Source organism: Hippopotamus amphibius, chromosome 15 (assembly GCF_030028045.1).
Source record: "Hippopotamus amphibius kiboko isolate mHipAmp2 chromosome 15, mHipAmp2.hap2, whole genome shotgun sequence".
Lineage (NCBI taxonomy): Eukaryota > Metazoa > Chordata > Mammalia > Artiodactyla > Hippopotamidae > Hippopotamus > Hippopotamus amphibius.
The window spans coordinates 24579392-24593786 of NC_080200.1; the positions used below are offsets into that span (position 1 = coordinate 24579392).

Here is a 14395-nt window from a genome sequence, read left to right on the forward strand (position 1 = left end):
GCCTCTGTGAGTTACAGCAGGTCTCTGCCTAGCATCCTCCCCTCTCCTGCCACCTTCATCAGTCTGGTCAGAAAACCATAGCTCCTATGCATAAAAATACTATATTATACAGTTAACATTTGCTAAGAGCACAGATCTTATGTTAAGTATTCTTACCACACACAAAAAATAATAATAATGGAGGGGCAGGAAGAAACTTTGGGAGGTGATGGGTATGTTTATGACTTTGATGAACCCTAAACTCATAGAACTGTATATATTAAATACACATAGCTTTTTACATGTCAATCAAAATGATTTTCAACAACAAAAAAAAAAAAAGAGGAAGAAGTAAGAAAGAAAACCAGTTCTTCGAGAATCCACAGGGTAAGAGAAGTAGAAACTGAGTGCGGTGATTGTTGTGTGGTGGTACTAGGACACCAGACCTGTGACGTGCGGCGAGTCTCAGCTGCGCTCAGGTGTGGGTCTGGACCCCCTTGCAGTCTCGATGTGCCACCGATCCTAGGTTAAGATGGAGCAGGGAGCTGAGGACCTCAGCCAGTGGCATGTGGCTCCACACCAATTCCCAGAGGATACTGAGAAGTCAATATCTGCCTTGGACATGTCTTCATCTGCCAGAAGCAGTGGAGTGCACACCTCTTGGAACCATGGCTCATCAGGCATTCAACACGCCCCTCATTGCACAGAGCTGGAGAGGATCCCCTTGGTCTCTGCTGAGGCACCCAGGCAGAATGCCAGTGAAATGGAGTCACTGCCTGACCACTGTGTGAGCTACTGTCCCCAAGTGACTTTCACTCCTTCCCAGATGATTTACACTCAGGGAATGGCTCCTTCCCAGCCAGGAATGATGATTTTCAAGGGGTCCCAGACAATGTCCTTAGAAAAGCCCAGTATTCCAGGGGTGGCCACAACCTTTGGTGGGAATCTAAGGATGCCCCACAATGGGCCACAAGTCTCACCTTCTGGTGGAATCCCAATGATGTCCCACATCAGAATGCGAACAATGCCTTATTCTGGCCTCCCAACAGTAACTTCTAATGGAGACCCTTTAATACCTAAAACATTACTGGACCCAACCATGCCTTTCACTGAGGCCCAGGCAATGCTTCCGTCTTTGGCTCAGATGTTGCCTCCTAGAAACTCCCACAACTGTGGGATGCCCCCAGCTGGATCCCCATTATTGCTGGCTTTGGAAACCCAGGGCTCCTTTGTGAACCAGCCAGTATCCCAGGGAGACCCCTTCCTACCTAAGCAGCCCATACCTGCTCCACGGAGAGTAGAGCAGTACTCTGGGGCCCAGGAAAGGGCTCCCAGGAGGAGATCTCCAGTTTCAAGGCCTTACCACTGTGATTATGAAAACTGTGAAAACACTTATACTAAGCGCTCCCACCTTGTGAATCACCAATGCAAACACACTGTGAAAGACCCTATAAATGCACATGGGGAGCCTGCAACTGGTCCTTCTTCCATTCCGATGAACTTGGAAGACATACTCAAATACACACCAGATATCGACCACCTAAATGTGACCATTACGGCCAACAATTCATGAGATCTGACCATCTCAGGCAACACCAAAGGACTCATATGCGGGTTCCAACATCCCCAGACCCACCGGCTGACAACGGACATGTGGCTGCTCCTCCTCCTGCTTCTGGTCTTTAAGTCAATCTGCTCTTCCCCTCATTTTGGCTTTTCCACCCAGATCCTGCCTGCCTCTGACCAGCTAGTCTCATTGGTAGGTGTAGGCTTTGATGAAGACAGAAAGATTATGAGGCAGTGTTGAAGCCCATATGAGCTCTGGACCCAGTCAGGGTGTCTCAAACACTGTCTTGGATGTCCTCACATCTCTGGGGCCACCTACTTTTGTGCCAAGCTCAGCCACACGGGAAGATGGAGCAAAGGAGAGATTGGGAGCTTTGTTTAAAAGCTCTTTATCTTACATCACTCCCAGCTTGAAACTCTTTAGCAACTCTCCTTCACTTGCTACATAAAATCCAAGTTCCTTTTCTTGGTCTTTGACAGTTTCCAGAGCCAGACTATATTCAAATTCTGAATTTACCACTTACTAGCCATGTGACCTTGACAAAGGTCTTTGATCATTATGTCAGGTTTCCTCCTCTGGTAAAAGAAAAACAGTATTGGATTGTTATGAACACAACTTATGTATAAAATCAGATTCTCTCCTGGCACTTACCGGCCACATGCCCAGAGTTTGTCTCCTCCCATCATTTCCAGACTTAGATGGAATGCCCCCACAGGACATGGGATCTGGCATCTCAAGTAGCCACTAGCAACCCAGGAATGTGGAAGAGTTAATGTTCCTTGGGTAACGTTTGACTAATGGAAGAAGAGAAATATCCAGGAGAATAAACTCCCTCTTCTTCCCTCTTCCCTGACATGGTGCAAGACATCATTTCTGCCAATGGAGATACCTCCCAAGTAGCCAGTGGGCACACCTTCTGTGCCCCTTCCAGGCTCGTCATGAAGCAGACTCAATCTGCTGCCACCTGGCATTACCTCCCATTCTTCCTTGTGTAGAGTCCCTTTTCTCACTCTCAATGCCTTGTGTTTGCATCACCCAAATAAAACATCAGTATTTAGTTCTTGCTCTGGGCTCTGTTTTCTAGGTGACTTGGGGTTGGAAGACATTAGACTGGGGCAGAGAAGGATGAACCCCACTGCAACTTTCCCTCTTCCCCCCACCAAGCCCAGGTAACTGGACTACTAAATATCAGCTATGAAAGGACTTGTTCTGTCCTGCCCCTCTCCTAGGGTTGAGGGCATAATGACTCCCCTGGGAGCTCAGCCACAGGTAGTTCAGAACCTTATTCCTGGACTTCTTAGCCAGCTGTTTTATTGAGCAGCAAACTAAAAGAAAGGAACTTGCTTAAGTTCTCAAGTGGCAGAGCTGGGATCCCACCAAGGATCTGTCCACTTCAGAAAGGTAGATCTCTCACTTTAGAGATGATGTCTTCTACCAGTGTCTCCAGGGCCCAGTCAGGTGCTCAGCACTGCCAGGTGATAGCCACAGAGCAGTGAGTCACGTCTGGTTCCTGTGGCCCAAGGACCATCTTGGTCTAGGGGCTGAGAGGTCCACACAGTGGCCATGGAGAGGAGGAGCACCTGAAGGGGAAGGTCAGAAATGCTGTCTGGAGGAGGTGACCCTTGAGCTCAGTAAGCGAGGCTATGTAACATCCAGTAATCCCTTAATGTTGAAATAAACTGAGCAGATGAATGAAGAGGAAAAAATTCCAGGCGGAGAGACGCTGGATCTGCTCCGAGGAGAGTCAGCCTGCAAGCGTCTGTTCATTTGACAAATGTTCTTCAACCCACAATACAGAGAGCACCGTGGCTGTGGGGACAACTCATGGTGAGGGGCACGGAGACAATGAAAGGGTGTGCCAGGGAAGGAAGACTACTCAAGGGGGTGCCTGAGTCAGACCTAAAGGGTTTATGGGGGTAAGATGGACCTCCCATTTCCCGGACATCTACCTTTGGTCATGCTCCTGCTGCAGGGCAGAAAGATCACAGAGAAAAATTCTGAAAGTGTTCAATGCTGCCAAGGAGAAGAGCCAAAATTCTGTGGACTCTTATTATTCTGTGCATCTGGGGAAGTCTCATGGCCTTGGCTGTGACTGTCCCTCCCACCTCTACCCTGACCCTGTCCTGCAGGGCCACCTTGGTTTATTTCCTTAGTAGCCCCGGACCAGCATCCCAGTGGCTTCCACCCAAATTGTGAGCCAGGAGAGTGGCTATGATTTAAAAATGGGGACAGGGGGCTTTCTTTTATGACCCAATCACTGACCCCAGGGACAGCACTCTGAAGTACCCAGAGTGTCTTTTGTTCCCACCTGAGCACTAGGTCCCTTCCATGGAGCGGGGCATCTTAGGCTCGATGGGCCAGGGCTGGTCTCTATCCGCCACCCATCTGGCTCACATGCGGCCCTGCTGGTAGGGTCAGCAGGCCAGGTTGCTTGTTGGGATGCAAGAGAGGTCTGTTGGTGACCCATCACTTTCTCTGAGGACTGGAAGTGGGTAGGAACCGGAGTAGGCAAGGGTGCACCATGCATGCTGCAGTGGCAGGTAAAACGGGCCCCCACCTCTTGGAGGTCAGAGAATGGTGGAGGAGGGACAAAGGAAATGTATGGTATGAGGTGAGGACAAGCATGTGGAGTTAACTCTACAAGGCCAAAGGAGTTAAAAAGGCATTTCTTAGTGTAGTTTGAGCACAGAGTTAAGGATTAACTAGGAGTTAGGCAAATAAAGGAGGTGAGGAAAATCAATCTGTCCTTTATCCAGTGATTATCCTATGACAGGTGTGACTAAGCACTTCCCAGTGTTCTCTTGGTTTAAACACAAGGCAGGATAATGGGTGGGTAAGACGTTGTGGGCTCTCAAGTAAGACTAGAAGATTTCAATCCTGCCTTTGCCATATCCTGACTGTGTGGCCTTGGGTGAATTAGGATTAGTGACATTCACACAAGGTTTCTTTGATGTGTTTAAGGGAGAGGGAGGGGGTTTGGTACTCCAGGTGAGAGTGGAAGGTGGCTTGGACCAGGTTGTGGAAGTACAGGTGGAGGGTAATAGATTTAGGAGAGAAGATCGACCCTGCTGATAATTAATTGGATTAGGCTGGTGAGGGAGTGGTGAAGAATGACACCCAGGTTTCTGGCTTGAGTTATAAGTAAGGAGAACCAAATGAAATTCATTAATATATGTATTTTTCTTGTGATATCTAATGTGTGCAAAAAAAGTCTTTTGTATATATACAATTTAAAGAATAATAAAAATGCTTATTTGCCTTTTATGACACTTAGAAGGAGAATATACTAATACATTTGAGGACTTTGAGTTCCCCTCTCTAGTCACATTCCTCTCTCAGCAGAGGTAACCACTACCTTGAATTTTGGTTAATCCTATCTTTGCTTTTCTTTGTTGTTTTTACCATACATGTATCTATTCTTAAGCATATAGTGATTGGTTTTATGTGGTTTTGAATTTTGTGTTTATTCTATTTGGGGTTCATCGAACTTCTTCAATCTGAAGTTTTATAGTCCTAATAAAATTTGAAGAAAAAAAAAAAGAATCCACAGGGTGCATACAACCTGCTGGAGGCCTGCAGCTCTCCCTGTCCCCTCCCGGGACTCAAGGGACACAGAGCCAAGCTTGCCTACACGTGCCCCACCCAAGCCCTCCCACCACAGGTGATCTCCACTGCAGACCTCCCCCACTCTGTGTGTTTCAGACACTGCTTCCCCACTGCCTGAGCTGCTGCTTTTCTCTCTCGTCTTTCCTTTTCTTTATTCCTGTCTCTCAGCCATCCAGGCCCAGTTGCCTTTCACCTCCAAAATCACCTGCCTTTACATCTAAGTCTGGGGATGAGCTCAGGAGCTTTCAAACTCCCTGAAATTATATGTATAGGTGTGTGTATGAGAACATCAGGCACTGAACAAGGTGGCCTTGCCAGTCCTCTCACATCAACTAAACCTCAGCAGGTTTCCTCCAGACTCTAGGCCCCTGACCTCCCTTTCCTCAGAGCATTTACTTTAGATAACGTGCAATTGTCAATCCTTTCTCTTTATAAGAGATGTACATCTTTTTAAAAGCCTCTTGCCAATTTTACAACCCAGGAAAGTTTCTTCAAGGATCTGGAGCCATCCCTTTGAAATGTCGTCACTGAGAGAAATAGCACCCCTATTTTCCAGTTTCTCTGGTGGGTGCCTTGCTCCAAATGGCAAGACTACCTCCTGACATAAAGGCAGAAATTTATTTTATCTCAGGATAAAGCCAATTAGCAAACGCAAATGGCTCTGACTTCTGTCTAATGTGCTCCAGTACTTTCCCACTAATTCACCCCAGCCCTTAAAACCTCTATCCCCTCTGCCTCAGCAGAGTTGAGTTCAGAGTGAGTTCCCTCTTTTGCAGTAGCTTTTAGTAAAGTTTTCCTTGCCTGTTTAACCTTCTCTGATGCAATTTTTGCTTTGAAAATACATAGATGCCTTCTTCCAAAGAGAAGTCTTGGATTCCACCAGCCTCTCCCATGGGCAATGACAATAGCAGTGTACCCGCTGGCACCACTCCTGGGAGAAATAACAAACTCCGTTTCAAGTCCATGCTTTATTCTGCAAGTTTGGGGAGTAAAATGTGCTGTCTTTCCTCTAGGTGTCTGTTCATTCAACATTCATTCCTCCCACAGGTTGTGGGCCAAACATACTCCAGGGATAGTGGAGCTCAAGCTGTGAACACAGGACCACATGCATACATGATATGCTGGAGGCTGACCAGTCCAGGGGAAGGAAACTGAGTGAGGGAAGTAGGGGAGGGGATCCCCTAGACAACCCCTTTTCTAAAGTCCTCTCTGAAAGGCACATTAGAGCCAACTTACAGAAAGGGAGAGGTGAGCCCTGCAGACACGTAGGAAGAATGTTCTGGCAGAAGCACTGTGAGTACAGAGGCTCTGAGAAGGAAGCAAGCGTGGTGCATTCTGAAGCTGTCAGGAAGACTGGTGCAGAGTGGGGTGAGGCCAGGTGGGGTCTAAGAGAGGCTTATGGGCAGCAGTACAAGGCCACATGTATCAAGGAAGGAGCTGTGGATTTTATTTTGAATCTCTGGGAGGTTTTGTGCAAGGGAGTGTCCCTGATAACCACAGGCTTTAGAAGGATCTGGGTGGTCTATGCAGAGAGGATTGTAGGAGGAAAGGCCTATGAGAGGACTGGTGGTGATGGCAGATGGTGGGGGTTTTGTTTTTTAATGCCCTTACTTGGTGAAACAAAAAGTTGGCAAATTAACAGTAATTCTCATAGCTAATATTTATTGAGCATCTGCTATATTGCCAGACACTGTTCCAAATATTTCCACATATACTGATTTCTTTAATCTTTATATTAACACTATCAGGTGGGTTCTGCTGTGACTCATTCTACAAATGAGGCTAGAGAAGTTACAAGGCCATGAAGCCAGTTCATGGTAGAGTTTCTAACAGATGGCATAAGCAGACCTTGATATGCATTCATTAGAAGCACCAGTAGGGGAGGACAGGAGTGACATAGGGGAGGGAAAGTCACTGGTAAAGGGTGGGTTAGTGAGCCAGCTACCACTATACACAGTCCACTTGAGACTTAGGCCCACCCAAGAGCACTTATCTAGCAGCTCTCATCCCACGCTAATGGAGGCTGGCCACAGTAGGAAGTCCCCAGCACTTCCAGCCTGCCCTGACCCTGTGTGGGATGGGCCTGCTGAGCCCTCAGGTAGAGAGCCACATGGAGGATATGAGTGGGTAGCCTTGGAGACCTGGCACCACATTCTCAGTCTTTATTTTTCCCTGTAGCTCTCCCTCAATGTTCTCTTTACTGGTGTCTAAAACCAAGAATCTGGGAACTTCCTCTCCATCGTTGGGTCACATCTTCTTCTTCCTTGGCCTCTGTATGCCTCAGCTTTTACCAAGTGTCCAAAAGAAGCAAAAGAAGCAAAAGTGTCCAAGGCATCTCTGCAGAAGGTGGTGACTGCATCCTTTTGTGTCCACTGGACAAATCCCTGGAGACAGTGGAGGACAAAGGCAAACACTTGAGTGTTTGGTGTGTGTTATATAAATGAGACACAGGTGGCCTCTGTGTATCAGCTCCTAGGTTGTTTATTTCTTCACAGCAGTCTGAGACCCTTAGCTTAAAAGCCTGCAATCACCAAACTCAAATTTTTAATTATTTTTAAAATAGCCCAAATAAAGTTTTAGAGATTCAGAGACTGAATATTGAGTTGATGTCAAATCACACAGAAGTGGGGCCTGGGCTTGTTGACGTGTCTTAGTCTGTCGTAGACTGTTCTTTGTTTTCTCACCTTAATTTCCGGTTTAGCTTCCTCATGAGCTCTCGGTCTAGGCAGCATCTCCAATAAGGTATGAGGTGGGACTTCCCTGGTTGCTCAGTGGTTAAGAATCCGCCTGCCAATGCAGGGAACATGGGTTCAATCCCTGCTCCAGGAAGATCCCACGTGCTGCAGAGCAACTAAGCCTGTGCACCACAACTATTGAGCCTGAGCTCTAATGTGGTGGGAACTCTGGGAGCTTTAGGACCCAGGAGCCATGGCTCGGCCTGAGAGAAATGTAGCTGGGCCCAGTTCTTATCTATTTGTGTCTGCTTACTCCTGAACCCCTCTTGCAAGTTTCCTGCCTACCTCTGTTACTATGTAGCCCTTGTAACTTTAAGAATGGCCCAGAGGCCATGAAAGAAGAATATCCAATTAAATCACATTCTATCTTCCTTGTTACCTTATTTGGGGAACAAAGAAAGCCTAATGTATAGGAAGTTAACAAAAAGGTATAAAAGAAGTTACCCTGCTTTGTTCAGGGCTTAGCCTTTGGATACTAACCAGCTGGGCCAGTGCAGGCACAAATAAACAGTGCTTCCTGCATATAGCCTCAGTGTCTTGCTTCACTCTGTAAAATTCCATAACACTAGAGCTGTGAGCCACAACTATTGAGCCCGTGTGCCACAATGACTGAAGCGCACACACCTAGAGCCCATGCTCCAAAACAAGAGAATCCACTGCAATGAGGAGCCCACATACCACAATGAAGAGTAGTCCCCACTCTCCACAACTAGAGAAAGCCCATGTGCAGCAATTAAGACCCAATGCAGCCAATAAATTAATTAATTAACTTAAAAAATGGTATGAGGTAATAGGTGGCTCTTAGAACCAATAAAATAGCTGGAATTTGAGATGCCACGATAGTCCCTGGGGAAATATGGGCATCAGGGGACCCCGCTTTCTCTATGTCAGCCAAGCCTTCCACCACTATTAATCTGCATATGACTTTCACCTCTGAAGCCAAGGTCAGGGACCTACCTCCTTCTTCAGGGTTGATGTTCAAGGAAGTCCTTCCACCTCATCCTCTTTTAAAACCCACTTTTGGAATTGTGAATCACTACATCATACACTTGTAACTTGTATAATATCATACATCAACTATATTTCAATAAAAATTAATAATTTAAAAAAAAAAACACTTTTGGGAATGATTCACTGTGAGACCCTGGCATCAGAGTTCCAACTGGTCACTCTTCCCTTTCCTGGGATGCTATACTTGAAGTCATACTTCTCTTGGTAACTTGGTTGTTAGGAACACTTTTGGGGACACCGGAACCCTGGAATTACTTGACCCAAATAGCTGGGCTCCTCAGCATAAGAGCAACCATATCCTGAGTCCACTGCCCATTTTTTTGGGTCCTCCCTTCTCTCAACCCTCCTCACCCCCATTCTCAGATCTACAGCCACACTTAGATGCAGAATATCTCAAGACCAACATCCCTTTCAATGTCCCTTATGGCATATTCACTTATCCAGTTATAAATAGACATTGAAAAGGCTCATAGTGATTAGTGGTTTTAGCTTTGGTTCCCTTCATATTTCAGATCAAGAATTATTTGAAGATTTAGTTCAGACTGTAGTTCAACTGAGAGGTGTGTGGATAAAGAATATTGCCTGCCATTTCAGTAAACAAAGAATGTTGTAGCCATAAAGCCATCAGCCACTGCACCCCACACCTGCCCCCCATCTCCCCCTCCATGCCCTCCCCATAGTGTACCCTGAGGGGGATTCAGGAAGATACTGGCCCTAAATAGTTAAGGTACATATCAAAGGAATAATTTCAATAAGCCCAGACTCTTGCATCTTCCCATACATAGAAAAGCAGTCAAATCATTAACTTGAGATGTCTGTTTTTTGTGACTAGCAGTAATTTTTTGATGTCTCACTTCATGGTTTTCTTTCAGCAAAAAAGCCAGTATATCCTCTTTGGAACAGTCCCTCAGAGCAATCTGAGTAGCTGTATCCCAGGCTTAAATCCTCAGTGTCTGCCCAATAAAACATAATTCTCAACTTTTAGGTTGTGCATTTTTTTTTCAGTTGACAGGTGCTAAATCCAGTCCACAAAGAGAAGAACCCAACACCCCTCTTCTGTCTTCCTGGCACAGGAAGTGAGTGTGAGGGAGGAGGGCAGGGTGGAAGGTCTTGGAGCCTGGTAGGAACAGTCCCCTGACCTCCCCCTTCCATGGGGGAAAGTTATTGCTGGGAAGAGCCGACCCCCCAGGGCCTATGTTCCCCATAGCCTGTATCCAGGTGGTGCCAAATAGCAGCCCAGCTCAGTGGAATACAGTAAGTCCCCTACATACAAAGAGTTCCATTCCAAGAATGCATTTGTAAGTCCAATTTGTTCACAAGTCCAACAAAGTTAGCCTAGGTACCCAACTAATACAGTTGGCTATATAGTACTGTACTGTAATAGGTTTATAATATTTCCCACAAATAATACACAAAAAAACAAACAAACACAAAAAAATCAAGGGAACAGACAAGAAGAGTTACTGACTGGAGAGGGGAGAGAAGGTGGGAAATGGTAGAGCTGAAGGATCATCAGAAATAGGAGACGGAGGTCTGCAATTTCACTGCAATTTCACTACAATTGTAGGTCTGCAAACTGCAATTTCACTCATGCCTGACATTGATGGCACAGGTTCTGGTTCCTTGCTAGATTCAATTGTCTACCCTCTCGAAAAAACAGTCCAGTGATGCCTGGGTAGTAGCCCTTTTTCTCTCATCATAGATGACATGGTAGCACTGAATTGCATTCTGAACAGCTGCTGCAAACTTTGTGTACCATTCTACATTCTGGTTCCATGCTCAAAAACTAACAATGCCTCCTCAAATAAAGAAAATCACCTTGCCATTTCCTGCATCGTGATTCTCTTTGGTTCTTCAGTTATTTCCTCCTCTAGTCTTTCTTCATCCTTTCTCTGGGCCTCCAATTCCATCAGGTCTTCATTAGTAAGCTCCTTGTGTTGCACAGCAAGGAGTTCAGTGAAGTTGTCCTACTGCAGATCTAGCTTGAAATAAAGATAATGTACTACGGTACCCTATACAGTACCGTACAGTGAAGTACACAAAAGCGTAACCACTTGCAGAGGATGCACGCATGTTGCAATGTATGCCAGACACATGAACTAACTTACATGATGGGACACGCGAATGCACGTGCTCCATCCTTGAAAGTTCACAGCTTGAAGGTCCGTATGTAGGGGACGTACTCCATGAGCAAAAGAGCTTCCTGTCACTGCCAGAATGGGGCAGTGGAGGTACAGGTGGAACCCTGGGGCCAGAGTTGGTTGCACTCCAAGGAGACTGGGGGACCTTGGGGGTCTGGGGGGAGAGGGCTTCTATATCTTGACTGGAGGAGGGGTTACGTGGGCACATTTGTCAAAACTCATTAGTCGACATGTGCATTTTATCGTATGTAAATCATACAATATATGAATAAAGCTAAATCTAAAGAAAAGAAAATAACCCGGGCAAAGAGCTTTAAAAACTGTAAAGAGCTATGGAAATCAATGATTCGTGATCTGTCCAACTGTACAATGTGAGTATAGAATTCTGTGGAGCTCCTCAGACACAGGGCTTATCCCGGACCCCAGGCTGTGACTAAGGAAGAATTGACAGCAAAGGGCTTTATCTGGCTGGGAAGTCCTAGACCTGTCCCAGAAGACAGGAATCCAGAGGTAAGGGTGGACTGCCAAGGAAGGGAATGTAGACGTTGAGCAGGAGTGGTGCTTTGCCCTCTTCCCTCCTCTGGGTGAGGAGGTAGGAGCCAGCAGTGCAACTAGACATGCATAGAATGGTAAGAATGACCCTCGATTACAGCAGCATGATAGCGTATTTGCCCTGGGCAGGTCCCTACTACTTCTCCTCTGAAACTCCCTCTGTGTACTATCTTTCTGCTGTCTTTCTACCTGCACCCTACAGTCTGAGAGAGACTCCCAGAGTGGAAACCCACTCTTACTCCCACTTCTGTGCTTACCCCTGCCGTGGCCGTCTTCAGCCCTCAGTCTGAAGACCGAGTCCTTCCAACCTGTGGAACCTCCTGGGATCTAGACCTGCTCGCCCTCAAGCTGCCTTCCTAATCCTCAGCACCCTGATTTCCATTCCTGTGTGACTCTTTTCAGTTCCCCAAAAGCACCACTTCTCCCTCTCATCAAGTCTTGAGCAGAGGAACTTCCAGGAGGTTTTAAGAGCAGGTCAGCCCTGGTGGTGACCTTGGCTGCTGGGAGTCAGCTGACACATGAAAGAAATAAGCTGTGCTGTGACCGGTGCAGTCACAGTGGCAGCAGCCATGGAGATCTGGGAAGGGGACCAAAAGGGAGAGGAGCTGCTGAGACACAGAAGCAGCTATAACCTCAGTGAGGTCAGCATGGTCTGAAGGAAGTGGGCCAGGGCTCTGCCTTCCACATCACTTTCTGGGAGTCCCCCCTCTTCCCTGAGAATGAGGAGAGCTGCTTTCAAACTGGAGTTATCTACTAATGTCTAGTATCTACTCCTTGCCAGAGGGAACTATGTTGGTAGCTCTTATGACTCCATGCATCAGGCATTATCACTATCCCTTAGTACAAGTGGGAAAGTGAGGCACAGAGAGAGGACATCTGTTGCCCAAGTTTCCAGGGCTGGAATTTGAAGCTATGCCTCTGGCTCTAGAGGCCACGCCCCCTACCACCAAGCCATACTGACTCTGACCCTGGCACCTTGATCCTGCAAGGTACATGTGGGTAAACTACTTCCTCCCAGGCCATGTAATTGAGGCCTGGCCCCAGTAGCATGCTGCGTGGTCCTCTAGACTCTCTACTTATCAGCCACCTGGGTGAGGAACACTTAACTAAGAGTCCAGGAATCCCAGATGATGGGAGAACCATGGGATAGAAGGAGTCTGGCCCCCTTCCTCACTCTTAGAAGGGAGCTGCCCAGGACAGATGACCAGTCAGGAACATCTATATAGATTCAAATAACTGAGAAATGAATTTTCCTTGTATTAATCCCTTGTTTTTTTTTACTAAGATCTATTTGTTACAACAGCACAACTTAGTCTATTATTAGTTGCAAAGGGGAAAAAAAAAAAAAACAGTAAATTTACAGTGGAGAAACCTGGCAGATATGACCTTAATCAAGCAGGCAAGATTAACATAACCAGTTGATACAACATATCAACATCATGTAACTCCTGATAAGATGCAGTGGGGCTCTGTACCCATATTCCATTTCATGCAAGGCTATACATCATTTCTGTGGGATTCTTGCCAAAAAGACATAGCCTCAATCTTATGAGAAAATTTCAGACAAGCTCAAATTTCTGAAAAATAACTGGTCAAAAAAAAAAGATTCCAGAACCATCACAGAATGTGGGAGACTGAGGAGACATAACAACTAAATGCAAAGAATTGGATCCCAGAGCAGAGAAAGGGCATTAGTGAAAACTGGCAAAAATCAAATGAGGTCTATTAGTTAACAGTATTGTTTCAATGCTAACTTCCTGGTTTCAGTAATTGCAGTGTAGTTATGTAAGCTGTGAACATAAGAGGAAGGTGGGAGATGGGGTACTAGAACTCTCTAAAATATTTTTGAAACTCTTTGAGAAATCTAAAATTATTTCAAAATAAAAAACTAAAATAATAAATAAATAAGAATGAATGTGGTGAGGAGCTAGTACCTGGCGGCTTTGGTCGGAATCACCATCAGCAAACCTGGACAAGAAATACCCACATTGGTTTACATCTTTAAAAGTTTTTATTGCAGAAAACCCCATTCTTCCAAGTTCAGCTCAAGGGCTCCCTTATTTACTACACCTGGGCTTCTCTGCCTATTGGATTGAATGGTTTCCTTGCTCCCTGTGTATCTGCTTTGGGGTCGGGGATTCTGCCTTCAACTGTAGGTTCTCTGAGAGGAGAGGCTGGGGCTCTGTACCCATGCTCCATTCTGCGCAAGGCTAAAGACACCTGGTCAGCAGGGTGCTGGCAGCACTATGCCCCTGCCTGGGAGGTTAAGCAGAGGAATCGGACAGCCTTCAGCAACCCCTGTGCACCCCCTTTCAGGTCTCGCCGTAACAGGGTCCTAGACAATGTCACTGTGGGGCTCTGACTAAAGCCAGCACAATTGCTGAAAAGCCACACATCAGTGCTGAGGTCAACACAGGGCATTATGGCCGGGGCATGCCCTGAGCATGAGGAGGAGGACAGTGGCCCATCAGTCCCCAGAAGTGCAGGGCTGTAGGCAAAAGAAGCCAGCAAGGTGGAAGGGTTTGCTTCTCAGAGGCAAATTGGGCAGGGGTCAGGGAGGTCCTGGGAGCCCACACACGAAGGTGCAAGGATTTCAAAGGCAAGGAATTGGGGAGTGGTACTGGACAGTAGCTCGAAGGAAGCCCAGCCCAGAATGTATCAGGACAAATTTGGTCAGCAACTGAACCAATGCTTATATGATAAAGAATAATGTGGCTATCACAGGGCATTACCTGGAAGGCTGTGACTGCTACTGCTGCTCACTGAGCAGTTAAACGAGAGGGGAGGTTCTGAGGGTGCAGATC

At 46.5% G+C, this 14395-nt stretch overlaps 1 pseudogene; it reads left to right on the top strand.

The window, feature by feature from the left end:
• Window positions 1–511: 511 nt before the first annotated feature.
• LOC130836394 (Krueppel-like factor 17) lies at window positions 512–1665 on the top strand (annotated as a pseudogene).
• Window positions 1666–14395: the final 12730 nt, after the last annotated feature.